The sequence below is a fragment of the Oncorhynchus masou genome, chromosome 5 (assembly GCF_036934945.1).
Source record: "Oncorhynchus masou masou isolate Uvic2021 chromosome 5, UVic_Omas_1.1, whole genome shotgun sequence".
NCBI classification, from domain to species: Eukaryota; Metazoa; Chordata; class Actinopteri; order Salmoniformes; family Salmonidae; genus Oncorhynchus; species Oncorhynchus masou.
The window spans coordinates 1,223,113-1,245,057 of NC_088216.1; the positions used below are offsets into that span (position 1 = coordinate 1,223,113).

The 21,945-nt window shown below is 46.7% G+C and overlaps 1 pseudogene; it reads right to left on the bottom strand.

Moving 5' to 3' along the window:
• Positions 1-5,011: 5,011 nt before the first annotated feature.
• Positions 5,012-20,786, bottom strand: LOC135530596 (zinc finger protein OZF-like; annotated as a pseudogene).
• Between the last annotated feature and the right edge of the window lie 1,159 nt (positions 20,787-21,945).

Genomic DNA, 21,945 nt, shown 5'->3' on the forward strand with positions numbered 1-21,945 from the left:
TTGTCTATAACAGAGTTGAGTTCCAGAGTCCACAGTGTTCCATTGTCTATAACGGAGTTGAGTTCCAGAGTCCACAGCGTTCCATTGTCTATAACGGAGTTGAGTTCCAGAGTCCACAGCGTTCCATTGTCTATAACGGAGTTGAGTTCCAGAGTCCAATGTTCCATTGTCTATAACAGAGTTGAGTTCCAGAGTCCACAGTGTTCCATTGTCTATAACAGAGTTGAGTTCCAGAGTCCACAGCGTTCCATTGTCTATAACGGAGTTGAGTTCCAGTTCCAGTCCACAGCGTTCCATTGTCTATAACAGAGTTGAGTTTCCAGAGTCCACAGCGTTCCATTGTCTATAACAGAGTTGAGTTCCAGAGTCCACAGCGTTCCATTGTCTATAACAGAGTTGAGTTCCAGAGTCCACAGCGTTCCATTGTCTATAACGGAGTTGAGTTCCAGCGTCCACAACGTTCCATTGTCTATAACAGAGTTGAGTTCCAGAGTCCAGTGTTCCATTGTCTATAACGGAGTTGAGTTCCAGAGTCCAGTGTTCCATTGTCTATAACACAGTTGAGTTCCAGAGACCACAGCGTTCCTTATAAGTGGCTATTTTAGGTCGTCAGATTAGCCCAAATGCTAATTTCTCAGCCAATCACAGACACTCACAACTTTTGAATGAATAACATGGAATGGATGAAATGTTTCAAAATAACTGTTCAAAACACGAAAAACATATTTGTAAACACAAATTTTGACCACAAAAAATGTGTACAAATGTTTTAATATCTGTTTATTTTGGGGAATTTAAAACATGAAACTTGTGTTACAAAAAGGTTAAGAAAAGAAACAGTGTTACTGTTTGACAGAAATTGTCATTTTCCCATAATTTCCAACATGGGGAATGTTGGTGTTTTTAGACTGAGCTAACATGTGGAAGTGTTTTAAGATGGTGATGTCATTGATCATTTAGCAATTTGCAACAACAATTATTTGTTTAAACTATGCAAGACAGTTAAGAACAAATTCTTATTTTACAATGACAGCCGACCCCAAGCAGACCCTCCCCTACTAACCTTGGAGACGCTGAGCCAATTGGGTGCCCTATGGGGCACACAATTAACCCCTTATTTCTGTTGGCACAAAACGAACTACATCGGTTTTTAAATAACCTGTGGAAATTATTATTGTATACATTCATTCATTCTGATCAAAATGATCCTTCCTTGTCTTGATTCTGTCCTCTTCATTATTTGAAGTCAGACATTAGTTGATTTTTGATTTAATGTGATGTCAAGCAAAGCTCTACAGAAAGAGATATTCAGATGTTTACAAATGTTGTGAAAAATCAAACAGGAAGCATTTGATCCATTAACGTTTTGTTGGTCGCCCCCGTCTCCTTGTAGCTTTAACGATTCCTACAGTACAGAACTATTAGAGTGTAGAACTTCAGTAAATGCCCCTTTAAAACCACACATCGGTTCAACAACTGCAGAGTTTGTACCCCTGTGTTTAAGATATTACTCACTGTTGTTAATCAGATCTCCTGTCTCCTCTTCTTCTTCTTCCTCCTCCAATGTGACAGTAATCTCCCCCACTTCCTTCATTCCAAAAACGTCTTCCTCTTCTTCTTTCACTGTGACAGTCATCTCCTCTTTCTCTTCCTCCTCTTCTTTTACTGTAACATCCTCCTCTTTCACTCTGAACGCGTCTTCATCTTCTGTCAATTTAACTTCTTTCTCTTCTTGTTTCACTGTAACAGCCTCACTCTCTGTTTCTTGTTTTACTGTGACATCCTCTTCTTCCTTCTCCTCTTTCACGACAATGTTCAGCCCCAGAGTTTCTTTCTCCGTCCAGCATTTCTCCTCTTCAGAAGGTGGGGAGTCGATTAGTGAGCTCATGGTTGGGATGTTAGCTAGTTAGCATTAGTGACAAGACTAGCACTACTGCTAATTTACCCAGATAGCTAGCTAACAACAACGTAAATATTAAATTGGGTAACAAGCCAGGAGATACGACAAGTGTGTTTAAAACACAGTGGCTAATATACAACGAAAGCATTTAAAGATCTGCAATTGTATCGTCTATGTTGGCTCGAAAGCTACGGAGGTGAATAACGCTTTTGTTGTTTGAAGAAGCGTCCCGTCCATTAGATTATACGTCACACCAGCAGCATTGCCTGATACAGGCACATCGCCACCTGCTGGGTGGGAGGGTAACAGTCAAGGGAAATGTTTATTTTATTTTGAGACACTTAATTAGATTTTTCATTCCTTTATTTATATAATATTATTATATTGAGACATATAAAGAAAAACATGTGTCGATTAGCGAATATCTTTAATGAGTGAGAATTTAAAACAATTTACTCCTGCACATTTAGAAAATCAAACAAACAGATAATATCCCAATAAGGCAGTGAGGTCCAAACTGCTCCTACATGGTGTAACAGTACTGAGTAGGTCCAAACTGCTCCTACACGGTGTAAAGGTACTGAGTAGGTCCAAACTGCTCCTACATGGTGTAACAGTATTGAGTAGGTCCAAACTGCTCCTACACGGTGTAACAGTACTGAGTAGGTCCAAACTGCTCCTACACGGTGTAACAGTACCAACCCAACAGATGTGTCTACTACAAAGAATACGAACCAATGTGGTGTGTGGGCAGAACTGAAAATGTGTGTGCGAGCAAGGAGGCCTACAAACCTGACTCAGTTACACCAGCTCTGGCAGGAGGAATGGGCCAAAATTCACCCAACTTATTGTTCTGTTCTAAACTGGGAACAAACTAAAGAAGCAAACTCAATTAAATAAAAGGTCAAAGGCTGTCAAACCCTCCTGATGTTCTGACTGACACGTGATCCACCTTCCAGCCATCCATTCACCCACTCAGAAGAGCTCACTGACACGTTGTGTTGTCCACCTTCCAGCCATCCATTCACCCACTCAGAAGAGCTCACTGACACGTTGTGTTGTCCACCTTCCAGCCATCCATTCACCCACTCAGAAGAGCTCACTGACACGTTGTGTTGTCCACCTTCCAGCCATCCATTCACCCACTCAGAAGAGCTCACTGACACGTTGTGTCGTCCACCTTCCAGCCATCCATTCACCCACTCAGAAGAGCTCACTGACACGTTGTGTTATCCACCTTCCAGCCATCCATTCACCCACTCAGAAGAGCTCACTGACACGTTGTGTTGTCCACCTTCCAGCCATCCATTCACCCACTCAGAAGAGCTCACTGACACGTTGTGTTATCCACCTTCCAGCCATCCATTCACCCACTCAGAAGAGCTCATTTCTGTAAGTACATAGATGGACAGTTGAAGTCAGAAGTTAACATACACCTTAGGCAAATTCATTTAAACTCAGTTTCTCACAATTCCTGACATTTTATCCTAGTAAATATTCTTTGTCTTGTCTTAGGTCAGTTAGGATGACCACTTCATTTTAAGAATGTGAAATGTCAAAATAATAGTAGAGAGAATTATTTATTTAAGATTTTATATCATTCATCACATTCCCAGTGGGTCAGAAGTTTACATTCACTCAATTAGTATTTGGTAGCATTGCCTTTAAACGTTTAGGGTATCCCTTCCACAAGCTTCCCACAATAAGTTGGGTGAATTTTGGCCCATTCCTCCTGACAGAGCTGGTGTAACTGAGTCAGGTTTGTAGGCCTCCTTGCTCGCACACCCATTTTCAGTTCTGCCCACAAATGTTCTGTAGGATTGAGGTCAAGGCTTTGTGATGGCCACTCCAATTTGGAAGTATACTTGGGGTCATTGTCCATTTGGAAGACCCATTTGTGACCAAGCTTTAACTTCCTGGCTGATGTCTTGAGATGTTGCTTTAATATATCCACATACTTTCCCCTCCTCATGACGCCATCTATTTTGTGAAGTGCACCAGTCCCTCCTGCAGCAAAGCCCCCACAACATGATGCCGTCACCCCGTTCTTCACGGTTGGGATGGTGTTCTTCGGCTTCCAAGTGTAACGGATGTGAAACGGCTAGCTTAGTTAGCGGTGCGCGCTAAATAGCGTTTCAATCGGTGACGTCACTTGCTCTGAGACCTTGAAGTAGTGGTTCCCCTTGCTCTGCAAGGGCCGCGGCTTTGTGGAGCGATGGGTAACGATGCTTCGTGGGTGACTGTTGTTGATGTGTGCAGAGGGTCCCTGGTTTGCGCCTGGGTATGGGCGAGGGGACGGTTTAAAATTATACTGTTACACAACACAAGCCCCCCCCCCTTCCCCCAAACATAACGATGGGCATTATGGCCAAACAGTTCTATTTTCGTTTCATCAGACCAGAGGACATTTCTCCAAAAAGTAAGATCTTTGTCCCCATGTTGATTTGCACTTTTCGCACCAAAGTACGTTAATCTCTAGAAGACAGAAAGAACGAGTTTCCTTCCTGAGCGGTATGACATCTGCGTGGTCCCATACAGATGAACGTGGTACCTTCACGCATTTAGAAATTGCTCCCTAGGATGAACCAGACATGTGGAGGTCTACAATGTTTTTCTGAGGTCTTGGCTGATTTCGTTTGATTTTCCCATGATATCAAGCAAAGAAGCATTGAGTTTGAAGATAGGCCTTGAAGTACATCCACAGGTGCACCTCCAATTGACTCAAATGATGTCAATCAGCCTATCAGAAGCTTCTAAAGCCATGACATCATTTTCTGGAATGTATCAAGCTGTTTAAAGGCACAGTCAACTTAGTGTATAAACTTCTGACCAACTGGAATTGTGATACAGTGAATTACAAATGAAATAATCTGTCTGTAACTTGTGTCATGCACAAAGTATATGTCCTAACCGACTTGACAAAACTATAGTTTGTTAACAAGAAATTTGTGGAGTGGTTGAAAAGCGAGTTTTAATGACCTCAACCTAAGTGTCTAAACTTCCGACTTCAACTGTATATGTATGTTTATATATTCTCCTTTTTGTACTTTAACGATTTGCACAACACAACAACACTGAATATAGACATAATATGACATTTGTAATGTCTTTATTCTTTTGGAACTTCTGTGATTGTAATATTTACTGTTGACTTTTTATTGTTTTATAGTGAATATCCACTAGTGGCCAACAAAATGAATACATATTCATTAATACTTTCATTCAGATAAAAATGTTGCCTTGATCAAATGTGTTTAACAATCAGCACCTGTGTTCTCTCTAACATGGTGGAATAACACTGACGGGAACATTCATGAGGTCGTGAATGTTTTCCATGTTTACAACATCATCACACCTTTAGCTTGGAGACTAGAACACAAGTTAACTAATTGAAACCAAAACAACTACGTCATCAGAAAATCACTACAGTTTCATACATCTTTAGCTTGGAGACTAGAACACAAGTTAACTAAATGAAACCAAAACAACAGACGTTTCTCGAGGTTTCAAGGTCAGAATCAAGAAATACACACAATATTCATCCAATTTACATTTTAAAATATCTAAATCGCATCATTAACATCTAAGGGTTCTAACATGTATTCAATCTATCAAAGTGTAGAATCAAAACAAAAACAAAAAACATTTTAAAATTATAATCTGATTTTAGACATAATCATGTCTCCAGAGGAAAAACTATTGTTGATTAAGACTTAATATAAACAATATGATTTAATGCATAAAACAAGTCAAACATAAGTCAGAACACAGCCTGGGAATGGGAACATGGGTAAGGCTTCACTCAAGAGTGCATTGTCTTCTTATGTTTGTTCAGGCTCCCTAAATGGGAAAAATCCTTTCCACACAGGGAGCAATGATAAGGTTTCTCCCCGGTGTGTGTCCTCTCATGTGATTTTAGTTCCTGTGATCGTGAAAATCTCTTTCCACAATGGGGGCAGGGGTAAGGCTTTTCTCCTGTGTGTGTCCTCTCATGTGATTTTAGGTCCTGTGATCGTGAAAATGTCTTTCCGCAATGGGCACAGTGGTAAGGCTTTTCTCCTGTGTGTATTCTATTATGTTTGTTCAGGCTCCCTAACAGTGAAAAACTCTTTTTACACTGGGAGCAGTGGTAAGGTTTCTCCCCTGTGTGTGTCCTCTCGTGTGATTTCAGTTCCTGTGGTCGTGAAAATCTCTTTTCACATAGGGCACAGGGGTAAGGCGTTTCTCCTGTGTGTATTTTCTTATGAGTGTTCAGGCTCGCTAACTGCGTAAAACTTTTTTCACACTGGGAGCAGTGGTATGGTTTCTCCCCTGTGTGTGTCCTCTCGTGTGATTTTAGTTGCTGTGCTCGTGTAAATCTCTTTCCACAATGGGAACATTGTAAAGGCTTTTCTCCTGTGTGTTTCCTTTCATGCTCTTTTAGGTTACCTAACAACCTAAAACTCTGTCCACAATGGGAACAGTGGTAAGGTTTTTCTCCTGTGTGCATTCTATTATGTTTGTTCAGGCTCCATAAATGAGTAAAACACTTTCCACACTGGGAACAAAGATACGTTTTCTCCCTTGTATGTGTCCTCTGATGCATTTTTAGGTTCTGTGATCTGGAAAATCTCTTTCCACACTGGGAACATTGGAAAGGCTTTTCTTCGGTGTGTTTCCTTTCATGCTCTTTTTGGTAAGCTAACTGGGCAAAACTTTTTCCACACACTGAGCAATGGTAAGGTTTCTCCCCTGTGTGTGTCCTCTCATGCTCCTTCAGCTTATCCAACAACCTAAAATTCTTTCCACAATGGGAACAGTGGTAAGGCTTTTCTCCTGTGTGTATTCTACTATGTTTTTTTAGGTTCTGTGATCGTGAAAATCTCTTTCCACACTGGGAGCAGTGGAAAGCTTTTCCTCCTGTGTGTTTTCTCTCATGGTTTTTTAGGTTCAATGACAACTTAAAACTCTTGTTACACTTGGAGCAGTCGAGTCGTCTCACTGGTTTGGGAGTCTCTGGGTCTGGTTCCTCTGAAGGACTCTTACTGCTGTCAGAGTGAGAGACTGGTCTCTCTCCTGCCAAAGACAGAGTATTTGGTTAAACAGAGAGACCTGGATGAAACCTCCACATGATAAAACTTTCTTCCTATGAGGTTTAATCGAGACTAGATCCTTCATTACAAAACAGTACACTTGGAACATGAATGCCGATTGGTTAATAGCCATTAGTTATTCACAATACTACCCGGGTAATGACTGTTAACCCATTATTTACCATTCGAGTAACAACCCAACAATTAACCACTAGCTGTCACTATAGCAAGTAAATGTTGAAATAAACATTCTTGCCCCATTTTAACCCCTTATGTACCGTTCTAGTAACAAACCAACAATTACCCACTATATTTTCAATATAGCAGGTAAAGGAAAGGGAGATTACATTTGAATCAATACATATTTTCCATACATTTCTATTGAATACGTTCTATACATATTGTCTGTACAATGCAGAGGTCAGAGGTCAGATAACAAGGTTTAGAACAAGTCCCTTCTGTTGCAAACCAAACGCTGGACTAGAAACATGGGGTAATAATGTTGAGTTTCTTTTTTCCAGTGGAGATTAGTTTATAAATTGCCTGGCTGGGCTGTGGGACAGTGGAGATTAGTTTATGAATTGCCTGGCTGGGCTGTGGGACAGTGGAGATTAGTTTATGAATTGCCTGGCTGGACAGTGGAGATTAGTTTATAAATTGCCTGGCTGGGCTGTGGAGATTAGTTTATGAATTGCCTGGCTGGGCTGTGGGACAGTGGAGATTAGTTTATGAATTGCCTGGCTGGGCTGTGGGACAGTGGAGATTAGTTTATGAATTGCCTGGCTGGGCTGTGGGACAGTGGAGATTAGTTTATGAATTGCCTGGCTGGGCTGTGGGACAGTGGAGTTTAGTTTATGAATTGCCTGGCTGGGCTGTGGGACAGTGGAGATAAGTTTATGAATTGCCTGGCTGGACAGTGGAGATTAGTTTATAAATTGCCTGGCTGGGCTGTGGAGATTAGTTTATGAATTACCTGGCTGGGCTGTGGGACAGTGGAGATTAGTTGATGAATTACCTGGCTGGGCTGTGGGACAGTGGAGATTAGTTTATAAATTGCCTGGCTGGGCTGTGGGACAGTGGAGATTAGTTTATGAATTGCCTGGCTGGGCTGTGGGACAGTGGAGATGAGTTGATGAGCATAGCTCAGCACAGTAGAGGAGAGTATAGCTCAGCACAGTAGAGGAGAGTATAGCTCAGCACAGTAGAGGAGAGTATAGCTCAGCACAGTAGAGCAGAGTATAGCGCAGTACAGTACAATAGATTATAGCTCAGTGCAATAGAGTATAGCTCAGTACAGTACAGTGTAGCTCAGTAGAGTAGAGTATAGCTCAGTAAAGTAGAGTATAGCTCAGTAAAGTTGAGTATAGCACAGTACAGTAGAGTATAGCACAGTAGAGTATAGCACAGTAAATGGATGGACAGACCAATGAGCTGCCAGTCACTATGGACGGACCAAAGAGTCAAATAAAGCTCTGAACGAACTTTATTTGACTCTTTGCAAACTGGAATCCATACATCCTGAGGCTGCATTCATTGTAGCTGGGGATTTTAACAAGGCTAATCTGAAAACAAGACTCCCTAAATTGTATCAGCATATCGATTGCGCTACCAGGGCTGGCAAAACCTTGAATCATTGTTATTCTAACTTCCGCGACGCATATAAGGCCCTGCCCCGCCCTCCTTTCGGAAAAGCTGACCACGACTCCATTTTGCTGATCCCTGCCTACAGACAGAAACTAAAACAAGAAGCTCCCACGCTGAGGTCTGTCCAACGCTGGTCCGACCAAGCTGATTCCACACTCCAAGACTGCTTCCATCACGTGGACTGGGACATGTTTCGTATTGCGTCAGACAACAACATTGATGAATACGCTGATTTGGTGTGCAAGTTCATTAGAACGTACGTTGAAGATGTCGTTCCCATAGCAACGATTAAAACATTCCCTAACCAGAAACTTTGGATTGATGGCAGCATTCGCGAGAAACTGAAAGCGTGAACCACTGCTTTTAATCAGGGCAAGGTGACTGGTAACATGACTGAATACAAACAGTGTAGCTAGTTAGTTAGATTACTTGTTGGTTATTACTGCATTGTCGGAATTAGAAGCACAAGTATTTCGCTACACTCGCATTGACATCTGCTAACCATGTGTATGTGACAAATAAAATTTGATTTGATTTGACCAGTGAGCTGCCAGTCACTATGGACAGACCAGTGAGCTGCCAGTCACCATGGCCAGACCAGTGAGCTGCCAGTCACTATGGACAGACCAGTCACTATGGACAGACCAGTCACTACGGACAGACCAGTGAGCAGCCAGTCACTATGGACAGACCAGTGAGCTACCAGTCACTATGGACAGACCAGTGAGCTACCAGTCACTATGGTCAGACCAGTGAGCTGCCAGTCACTATGGACAGACCAGTGAGCTGCCAATCACTATGGACAGACCAATGAGCAGCCAGTCACTACGGACAGACCAATGAGCTGCCAGTCACTATGGACAGACCAATGAGCTGACAGTCACTATGGACAGACCAGTGAGCTGCCAGTCACTATGGACATACCAGTCACTATGGACAAACCAGTGAGCTGCCAGTCACTATGGACAGACCAGTCACTATGGACAGACCAGTGAGCTGCCAGTCACTATGGACAGACCAGTCACTATGGACAGACCAGTGAGCTGCCAGTCACTATGGACAGACCATTGACAGACAAGTGAACTGCCAGTCACTATGGACAGACCAGTGAGCTGCCAGTCACTATGGACAGACCAGTCACTATGGACAGACCAGTGAGCTGCCAGTCACTATGGACAGACCAATGAGCTGACAGTCACTATGGACAGACCAGTGAGCTGCCAGTCACTATGGACAGACCAGTCACTATGGACAGACCAGTGAGCTGCCAGTCACTATGGACAGACCAGTCACCATGGACAGACCAGTGAGCTGCCAGTCACTATGGACAGACCAGTCACTATGGACAGACCAGTGAACTGATAGTCACTATGGACAGACCAGTCACTATGGACAGACCAGTGAGCTGCCAGTCACTATGGACAGACCAGTCACTATGGACAGACCAGTGAGCTACCAGTCACTATGGACAGACCAGTGATCTGCCAGTCACTATGGACAGACCAGTCACTATGGACAGACCAGTCACTATGGACAAACCAGTGAGCTGCCAGTCACTATGGACAGACCAGTCACTATGGACAGACTAGTGAGCTGCCAGTCACTATGGACAGACCAGTCAGCTATCAGTCACTATGGACAGACCAGTGAGCTGCCAGTCACTATGGACAGACCATTGACTATGGACAGACAAGTGAACTGCCAGTCACTATGGACAGACCAGTGAGCTGCCAGTCACTATGGACAGACCAGTCACTATGGACAGACCAGTGAGCTGCCAGTCACTATGGACAGACCAATGAGCTGACAGTCACTATGGACAGACCAGTGAGCTGCCAGTCACTATGGACAGACCAGTCACTATGGACAGACCAGTGAGCTGCCAGTCACTATGGACAGACCAGTCACCATGGACAGACCAGTGAGCTGCCAGTCACTATGGACAGACCAGTCACTATGGACAGACCAGTGAACTGATAGTCACTATGGACAGACCAGTCACTATGGACAGACCAGTGAGCTGCCAGTCACTATGGACAGACCAGTCACTATGGACAGACCAGTGAGCTACCAGTCACTATGGACAGACCAGTGATCTGCCAGTCACTATGGACAGACCAGTCACTATGGACAGACCAGTCACTATGGACAAACCAGTGAGCTGCCAGTCACTATGGACAGACCAGTGACTATGGACAGACTAGTGAGCTGCCAGTCACTATGGACAGACCAGTGAGCTGCCAGTCACTATGGACAGACCAGTGAGCTGCCAGTCACTATGGACAGACCAGTCACTATGGACAGACCAGTGAGCTGCCAGTCACTATGGACAGACCAGTCACCATGGACAGACCAGTGAGCTGCCAGTCACTATGGACAGACCAGTGAACTGATAGTCACTATGGACAGACCAGTCACTATGGACAGACCAGTGAGCTGCCAGTCACTATGGACAGACCAGTCACTATGGACAGACCAGTCACTATGGACAAACCAGTGAGCTGCCAGTCACTATGGACAGACCAGTGACTATGGACAGACCAATGAGCTGCCAGTCACTATGGACAGACCAGTGAGCTGCCAGTCACTATGGACAGACCAGTGAGCTACCAGTCACTATGGACAGACCAGTCACTATGGACAGACCAGTGAGCTGCCAGTCACTATGGACAGACCAGTCACTGTGGACAGACCAGTGAGCTGCCAGTCAGTATGGACAGACCAGTCACTGTGGACAGACAAGTGATCTGCCAGTCACTATGGACAGACCAGTCACTATGGACAGACAAGTGAGCTGCCAGTCACTATGGACAGACCAGTCACTATGGACAGACCAGTGAGCTGCCAGTCACTATGGACAGACCAGTCACTATGGACAGACCAGTGAGCTGCCAGTCACTATGGACAGACCAGTGAGCTGCCAGTCACTATGGACAGACCAGTGAGCTGCCAGTCACTATGGACAGACCAGTGAGCTGCCAGTCACTATGGACAGACCAGTGAGCTGCCAGTCACTATGGACAGACCAGTCACTATGGACAGACCAGTGAGCTACCAGACACTATGGACAGACCAGTGAGCTGACAGTCACTATGGACAGACCAGTCACTATGGACAGACCAGTGAGCTGCCAGTCACTATGGACAGACCAGTGAGCTGCCAGTCACTATGGACAGACCAGTGAGCTGCCAGTCACTATGGACAGACCAGTGAGCTGCCAGTCACTATGGACAGACCAGTGAGCTGCCAGTCACTATGGACAGACCAGTCACTATGGACAGACCAGTGAGCTATCAGTCACTATGGACAGACCAGTCACTATGGACAGACCAGTCACTATGGACAGACCAGTGAGCTGCCAGTCACTATGGACAGACCAGTCACTATGGACAGACCAGTCACTATGGACAGACAAGTGAGCTGCCAGTCACTATGGACAGACCAGTCACTATGGACAGACCAGTCACTATGGACAGACAAGTGAGCTGCCAGTCACTATGGACAGACCAGTGAGCTGCCAGTCACTATGGACAGACCAGTCACTATGGACAGACCAGTGAGCTGCCAGTCACTATGGACAGACCAGTGAGCTGCCAGTCACTATGGACAGACAAGTGAGCTGCCAGTCACTATGGACAGACAAGTGAGCTGCCAGTCACTATGGACAGACACGTGAGCTGCCAGTCACTATGGACAGACCAGTGAGCTACCAGTCACTATGGACAGACCAGTGAGCTACCAGTCACTATGGACAGACCAGTGAGCTGCCAGTCACTATGGACAGACCAGTCACCATGGACAGACCAGTGAGCTGCCAGTCACTATGGACAGACCAGTCACTATGGACAGACCAGTGAACTGATAGTCACTATGGACAGACCAGTCACTATGGACAAACCAGTGAGCTGCCAGTCACTATGGACAGACCAGTGACTATGGACAGACTAGTGAGCTGCCAGTCACTATGGACAGACCAGTGAGCTGCCAGTCACTATGGACAGACCAGTCACTATGGACAGACAAGTGAACTGCCAGTCACTATGGACAGACCAGTCACGATGGACAGACCAGTCACTATGGACAGACCAGTGAGCTGCCAGTCACTATGGACAGACCAGTGAGCTGCCAGTCACTATGGACAGACCAGTCACTATGGACAGACCAGTGAGCTGCCAGTCACTATGGACAGACCAGTGAGCTGCCAGTCACTATGGACAGACCAGTGAGCTGCCAGTCACTATGGACAGACCAGTCACTGTGGACAGACCAGTGAGCTGCCAGTCACTATGGACAGACCAGTCACTGTGGACAGACAAGTGAGCTGCCAGTCACTATGGACAGACCAGTCACTATGGACAGACCAGTGAGCTGCCAGTCACTATGGACAGACCAGTCACTATGGACAGACCAGTGAGCTGCCAGTCACTATGGACAGACCAGTCACTATGGACAGACCAGTGAGCTGTCAGTCACTATGGACAGACCAGTGAGCTGCCAGTCACTATGGACAGACCAGTGAGCTGCCAGTCACTATGGACAGACCAGTCACTATGGACAGACCAGTGAGCTACCAGTCACTATGGACAGACCAGTGATCTGCCAGTCACTATGGACAGACCAGTGAGCTGCCAGTCACTATGGACAGACCAGTGAGCTGCCAGTCACTATGGACAGACCAGTGAGCTGCCAGTCACTATGGACAGACCAGTCACTATGGACAGACCAGTGAGCTGCCAGTCACTATGGACAGACCAGTGAGCTGCCAGTCACTATGGACAGACCAGTGAGCTGCCAGTCACTATGGACAGACCAGTCACTATGGACAGACCAGTGAGCTATCAGTCACTATGGATAGACCAGTCACTATGGACAGACCAGTCACTATGGACAGACGAGTGAGCTGCCAGTCACTATGGACAGACCAGTCACTATGGACAGACCAGTCACTATGGACAGACAAGTGAGCTGCCAGTCACTATGGACAGACCAGTGAGCTGCCAGTCACTATGGACAGACCAGTCACTATGGACAGACCAGTGAGCTGCCAGTCACTATGGACAGACAAGTGAGCTGCCAGTCACTATGGACAGACAAGTGAGCTGCCAGTCACTATGGACAGACAAGTGAGCTGCCAGTCACTATGGACAGACAAGTGAGCTGCCAGTCACTATGGACAGACAAGTGAGCTGCCAGTCACTATGGACAGACAAGTGAGCTGCCAGTCACTATGGACAGACAAGTGAGCTGCCAGTCACTATGGACAGACAAGTGAGCTGCCAGTCACTATGGACAGACCAGTGAGCTTCCAGTCACTATGGACAGACCAGTGAGCTACCAGTCACTATGGACAGACCAGTGAGCTACCAGTCACTATGGACAGACCAGTGAGCTGCCAGTCACTATGGACAGACCAGTGAGCTGCCAGTCACTATGGACAGACAAGTGAGCTGCCAGTCACTATGGACAGACACGTGAGCTGCCAGTCACTATGGACAGACACGTGAGCTGCCAGTCACTATGGACAGACACGTGAGCTGCCAGTCACTATGGACAGACCAGTGAGCTGCCAGTCACTATGGACAGACCAGTCACTATGGACAGACAAGTGAGCTGCCAGTCACTATGGACAGACACGTGAGCTGCCAGTCACTATGGACAGACACGTGAGCTGCCAGTCACTATGGACAGACACGTGAGCTGCCAGTCACTATGGACAGACACGTGAGCTGCCAGTCACTATGGACAGACACGTGAGCTGCCAGTCACTATGGACAGACCAGTCACTATGGACAGACCAGTGAACTGATAGTCACTATGGACAGACCAGTCACTATGGACAGACCAGTGAACTGATAGTCACTATGGACAGACCAGTGAGCTACCAGTCACTATGGACAGACCAGTGAGCTGCCAGTCACTATGGACAGACCAGTCACTATGGACAGACCAGTGAGCTATCAGTCACTATGGACAGACCAGTGAGCTGCCAGTCACTATGGACAGACCAGTCACTATCGACAGACAAGTGAGCTGCCAGTCACTATGGACAGACCAGTCACTGTGGACAGACCAGTGAGCTGCCAGTCACTATGGACAGACCAGTCACTGTGGACAGACAAGTGAGCTGCCAGTCACTATGGACAGACCAGTCACTATGGACAGACAAGTGAGCTGCCAGTCACTATGGACAGACCAGTCACTATGGACAGACCAGTGAGCTGCCAGTCACTATGGACAGACCAGTGAGCTGCCAGTCACTATGGACAGACCAGTCACTATGGACAGACCAGTGAGCTGTCAGTCACTATGGACAGACCAGTGAGCTGCCAGTCACTATGGACAGACCAGTGAGCTGCCAGTCACTATGGACAGACCAGTCACTATGGACAGACCAGTGAGCTACCAGTCACTATGGACAGACCAGTGATCTGCCAGTCACTATGGACAGACCAGTGAGCTGCCAGTCACTATGGACAGACCAGTGAGCTGCCAGTCACTATGGACAGACCAGTGAGCTGCCAGTCACTATGGACAGACCAGTCACTATGGACAGACCAGTGAGCTGCAGGTCACTATGGACAGACCAGTGAGCTGCCAGTCACTATGGACAGACCAGTGAGCTGCCAGTCACTATGGACAGACCAGTCACTATGGACAGACCAGTGAGCTATCAGTCACTATGGATAGACCAGTCACTATGGACAGACCAGTCACTATGGACAGAAGTGAGCTGCCAGTCACTATGGACAGACCAGTCACTATGGACAGACCAGTCACTATGGACAGACAAGTGAGCTGCCAGTCACTATGGACAGACCAGTGAGCTGCCAGTCACTATGGACAGACCAGTCACTATGGACAGCCAGTCACCAGTGAGCTGCCAGTCACTATGGACAGACAAGTGAGCTGCCAGTCACTATGGACAGACAAGTGAGCTGCCAGTCACTATGGACAGACAAGTGAGCTGCCAGTCACTATGGACAGACAAGTGAGCTGCCAGTCACTATGGACAGACAAGTGAGCTGCCAGTCACTATGGACAGACAAGTGAGCTGCCAGTCACTATGGACAGACAAGTGAGCTGCCAGTCACTATGGACAGACACGTGAGCTGCCAGTCACTATGGACAGACCAGTGAGCTACCAGTCACTATGGACAGACCAGTGAGCTACCAGTCACTATGGACAGACCAGTGAGCTGCCAGTCACTATGGACAGACCAGTGAGCTGCCAGTCACTATGGACAGACAAGTGAGCTGCCAGTCACTATGGACAGACACGTGAGCTGCCAGTCACTATCGACAGACCAGTGAGCTGCCAGTCACTATGGACAGACCAGTCACTATGGACAGACAAGTGAGCTGCCAGTCACTATGGACAGACACGTGAGCTGCCAGTCACTATGGACAGACACGTGAGCTGCCAGTCACTATGGACAGACACGTGAGCTGCCAGTCACTATGGACAGACAGAGCTGCCAGTCACTATGGACAGACACGTGAGCTGCCAGTCACTATGGACAGACCAGTCACTATGGACAGACCAGTGAACTGATAGTCACTATGGACAGACCAGTCACTATGGACAGACCAGTGAACTGATAGTCACTATGGACAGACCAGTGAGCTACCAGTCACTATGGACAGACCAGTGAGCTGCCAGTCACTATGGACAGACCAGTCACTATGGACAGACCAGTGAGCTATCAGTCACTATGGACAGACCAGTGAGCTGCCAGTCACTATGGACAGACCAGTCACTATCGACAGACAAGTGAGCTGCCAGTCACTATGGACAGACCAGTCACTGTGGACAGACCAGTGAGCTGCCAGTCACTATGGACAGACCAGTCACTGTGGACAGACAAGTGAGCTGCCAGTCACTATGGACAGACCAGTCACTATGGACAGACCAGTGAGCTGCCAGTCACTATGGACAGACCAGTCACTATGGACAGACCAGTGAGCTGCCAGTCACTATGGACAGACCAGTCACTATGGACAGACCAGTGAGCTGTCAGTCACTATGGACAGACCAGTGAGCTGCCAGTCACTATGGACAGACCAGTGAGCTGCCAGTCACTATGGACAGACCAGTCACTATGGACAGACCAGTGAGCTACCAGTCACTATGGACAGACCAGTGATCTGCCAGTCACTATGGACAGACCAATGAGCAGCCAGTCACTACGGACAGACCAATGAGCTGCCAGTCACTATGGACAGACCAGTGAGCTGCCAGTCACTATGGACAGACCAGTGAGCTGCCAGTCACTATGGACAGACCAGTCACTATGGACAGACCAGTGAGCTATCAGTCACTATGGATAGACCAGTCACTATGGACAGACCAGTCACTATGGACAGACAAGTGAGCTGCCAGTCACTATGGACAGACCAGTGAGCTGCCAGTCACTATGGACAGACCAGTCACTATGGACAGACCAGTGAGCTATCAGTCACTATGGATAGACCAGTCACTATGGACAGACCAGTCACTATGGACAGACAAGTGAGCTGCCAGTCACTATGGACAGACCAGTGAGCTGCTATGGACAGACCAGTCACTATGGACAGACCAGTGAGCTGCCAGTCACTATGGACAGACAAGTGAGCTGCCAGTCACTATGGACAGACAAGTGAGCTGCCAGTCACTATGGACAGACAAGTGAGCTGCCAGTCACTATGGACAGACAAGTGAGCTGCCAGTCACTATGGACAGACACGTGAGCTGCCAGTCACTATGGACAGACCAGTGAGCTACCAGTCACTATGGACAGACCAGTGAGCTACCAGTCACTATGGACAGACCAGTGAGCTGCCAGTCACTATGGACAGACCAGTGAGCTGCCAGTCACTATGGACAGACAAGTGAGCTGCCAGTCACTATGGACAGACACGTGAGCTGCCAGTCACTATGGACAGACACGTGAGCTGCCAGTCACTATGGACAGACACGTGAGCTGCCAGTCACTATCGACAGACCAGTGAGCTGCCAGTCACTATGGACAGACCAGTCACTATGGACAGACAAGTGAGCTGCCAGTCACTATGGACAGACACGTGAGCTGCCAGTCACTATGGACAGACACGTGAGCTGCCAGTCACTATGGACAGACACGTGAGCTGCCAGTCACTATGGACAGACACGTGAGCTGCCAGTCACTATGGACAGACACGTGAGCTGCCAGTCACTATGGACAGACCAGTCACTATGGACAGACCAGTGAACTGATAGTCACTATGGACAGACCAGTCACTATGGACAGACCAGTGAACTGATAGTCACTATGGACAGACCAGTGAGCTACCAGTCACTATGGACAGACCAGTGAGCTGCCAGTCACTATGGACAGACCGTGAGCTGCCAGTCACTATGGACAGACCAGTCACTATGGACAGACCAGTGAGCTATCAGTCACTATGGACAGACCAGTGAGCTGCCAGTCACTATGGACAGACCAGTCACTATCGACAGACAAGTGAGCTGCCAGTCACTATGGACAGACCAGTGAGCTGCCAGATGGACAAACCAGTCACTATGGACAGACCAGTGAGCTGCCAGGACAGACCAGTGAGCTGATAGTCACTATGGACAGACCAGTCACTATGGACAGACCAGTGAGCTGCCAGTCACTATGGACAGACCAGTGAGCTGCCAGTCACTATGGACAGACCAGTGAGCTGCCAGTCACTATGGACAGACCAGTGAGCTGCCAGTCACTATGGACAGACCAGTGAGCTGCCAGTCACTATGGACAGACCAGTGAGCTGCCAGTCACCATGGACAGACCAGTGAGCTGCCAGTCACCATGGACAGACCAGTGAGCTGCCAGTCACCATCTGAATTAGGCCCACAGAATTAAACCAAGGAGGAGCAGCTTTGAATGTCTGGTGGCTTAACGTTGGGCCCAAGCCAGCTAACTAGCTAACCAGCTTGTTTGTGCAGAGCAGCAACATAATTAAAAAACGCATCCCACCTTTTTGTAGTTAATAAATCCAATGTGAAATGTTTAACTGTAGTGTCCTTATCTATCATAGAAAAAGTGAATCCATTCTTGTCTAATTAAACATCTCTCTCCCTGATTTATGAATCACGCTTGTAAAGTTGTCAGTAGGATTCAGGGTGGTTCCCAAACTGTGGGGCACGACCCCCCCCAGGGGTACGAACGACCCCCCCTAGGGGCATGAGGGGTCGGTTGGGGACTAAAAGTGGTCCTTGTAAATAGAGCTGTATGGTTTGTTAAACTTTGAAATCAATGGTTTCTGTCAGGCAAACATTTTAAGTGAGTCTCAGCACAATTAAATCTAATAATACATATTTATCTTCCAGAGATGATAGTCTATAGTGTTCCATAGCGTTCCATAGTGTTCTATAGGGTTCTATAGCGTTCCATAGTGTTCTATAGGGTTCCATAGCGTTCGATGATAGTATAAAGCACTAAATAAACCTCAGTTAATGCTAAACACAGCTGCTAGAATCTGGACTAGCACTAGAACATTTGATCATATTACTCCAGTGCTAGCCTCCCTGTTAAGGCAAGGGCTGATTTCAAGGTTTTACCGCTAACCTACAAAGCATTACATGGGCTTGCTCCTACCTATCTTTCCGATTTGGTCCAGCCGTACATACCTACACGTACACTACGGTCACAAGACGCATGCCCCCTTACTGTCCCTAGAATGTCTACGCAAACAGCTGGAGGCAGGGCTTTCTCCTAGGGAGCTCCATTTTTATGGAATGGTCTGCCAATCAATGTGAGAGATGCAGACTCTGTCTCAACCTTTAAGTCTTTACTGAAGACTCGTCTCTTCAGTGGGTCATATGATTGAGTGTAGTCTGGCCCAGGGGTGTGAAGGTGAACGGAAAGGCACTGGAGCAACGAACCGTCCTTGCTGTCTCTGCCTGGCCGGTTCCCCTCTTTCCACTGGGATTCTCTGCCTCTCACCCTATTACAGGGGCTGAGTCACTGGCTTACTGGTGCTCTTTAATGCCGTCCCTAGGAGGGGTGCGTCACTTGAGTGGGTTGTGTCACTGATGTGATCTTCCTGTCCTGGTAGTGCTGCTGCTCCAGATTCAACTGTTCTGCCTGCGGCTCTGGAACCCTGACCTGTTCACCGGATGTGCTACAGGTCCCAGACCTGCTGTTTTCAACTCTCTAGAGACAGCAGGAGCGGTAGAGATACTCTGAATGACCGGCTATGAAAAGCAAACTGACATTTACTCCTGAGGTGCTGACCTGTTGCACCCTCTACAACCACTGTGATTATTATTATCTGACCCTGCAGGTCATTTTGGAACATTTGAACATCTGTTATAATCTCCACCCGGCACAGCCAGAAGAGGACTGGCCACCCCTCATAGCCTGGTTCCTCTCTAGGTTTCTTCCTAGGGAGTTTTTCCTAGCCACCGTGATTCTACATCTGCATTGCTTGCTGTTTGGGGTTTTAGGCTGGGTTTCTGTCCAGCACTCAGCTGATGTAAAAAGGGCTTAATAAATACATTTGATTTGATTGATTTACGCTTTAATTGGCCGCCCCGTCTATTTGTAGCTTTCACAAAGATATTACTCACTGTTGTTAATCAGATCTCCTGTCTCCTCTTCTTCCAATGTGACAGTAATCTCCCCCACTTCCTTCATTCCAAAAATGTCTTCCTCTTCTTCTTTCACTGTGACAGTCATCTCCTCTTTCTCTTCCTCCTCTTCTTTTACTGTAACATCCTCCTCTTTCACTCTGAACGCGTCTTCATCTTCTGTCAATTTAACTTCTTTCTCTTCTTCTTTCACTGTAACAGCCTCATCCTCTGTTTCTTGTTTTACTGTGACATCCTCTTCTTCCTTCTCCTCTTTCACGACAATGTTCAGCCCCAGAGTTTCTTTCTCCGTCCAGCATTTCTCCTCTTCAGAAGGTGGGGAGTCGTTTAGTGAGCTCATGGTTGGGATGTTAGCTAGTTAGCATTAGTGACAAGACTAGCACTGCTAATTTACCCAGCTAGCTAGCTGACTAAAAACAACGTAGATATTTAATGAAATGGTGTAACTAGCTAGTAGATACGACAACTGTGTTTAAAACACAGTGGCTAATATACAACGAAAGCATTTAAAGATCTGCTATGTTGGCTAGAAAGCTACCGAGGTGAATAACTCGCTGCCGTTGTTTGAAGAAGCGTCCCGTCCATTAGATAATACGTCACACCGGCAGCATTGACTGAAACAGTCACATCGCCACCAGGTGGCTGGGAGGGTAACAGTCAAGGGACATTTTTATTTTATTTTGAGACACTTAATTAGATGTTTTATTTATTTATTTTTATTTATTTATATAATATTACTATATTGAGACGTATAAAGAAGAGCATGTGTCGATTAGCGAATATCTTTAATGAGTGAGAATTTAAAACAATTTACTCCTGCACATTTAGAAAATCAAACAAACAGATAATATCCCAATGAGGTAGCTAGGTCCAAACTGCTCCTACACGGTGTAACAGTACTGAGTAGGTCCAAACTGCTCCTACACGGTGTACCAGTACTGAGTAGGTCCAAACAACACGGTGTAACAGTACTGAGTAGGTCCAAACTGCTCCTACACGGTGTAACAGTACTGAGTAGGTCCAAACTGCTCCTACACGGTGTAACAGTACTGAGTACGTCCAAACTGCTCCTACACGGTGTAACAGTACTGAGTAGGTCCAAACTGCTCCTACACGGTGTAACAGTACTGAGTAGGTCCAAACTGCTCCGACACGGTGTAACAGTACTGAGTAGGTCCAAACTGCTCCTACACGGTGTAAGAGTACTGAGTAGGTCCAAACTGCTCCGACACGGTGTAACAGTACTGAGTAGGTCCAAACTGCTCCTACACGGTGTAACAGTACTGAGTAGGTCCAAACTGCTCCTACACGGTGTAACAGTACTGAGTACGTCCAAACTGCTCCACACGGTGTAACAGTACTGAGTAGGTCCAAACTGCTCCTACACGGTGTAACAGTACTGAGTAGGTCCAAACTGCTCCTACACGGTGTAACTGTGCTGAGTAGGTCCAAACTGCTTCTACACGGTGTAACAGTACTGAGCTGTGACCAGTACGGAAAAGAACTAGAACGTTCAATTAAATATTAACGGTGCTGTACTGAGCGACTAGTTGAAAAACAGGGAGGGAGTTGTGGGTTCAAAATGGACCACTGCCTTTAAACTGCATTACTCATTACCCAGGGAAAACTAACCAATGAGATGGGTCGTTCCACATTCTACCAACCCAACAGATGTTTCTACTACAGGGAATATTAACCAATGAGATGGGTCGTTCCACATTCTACCAGCCCAACAG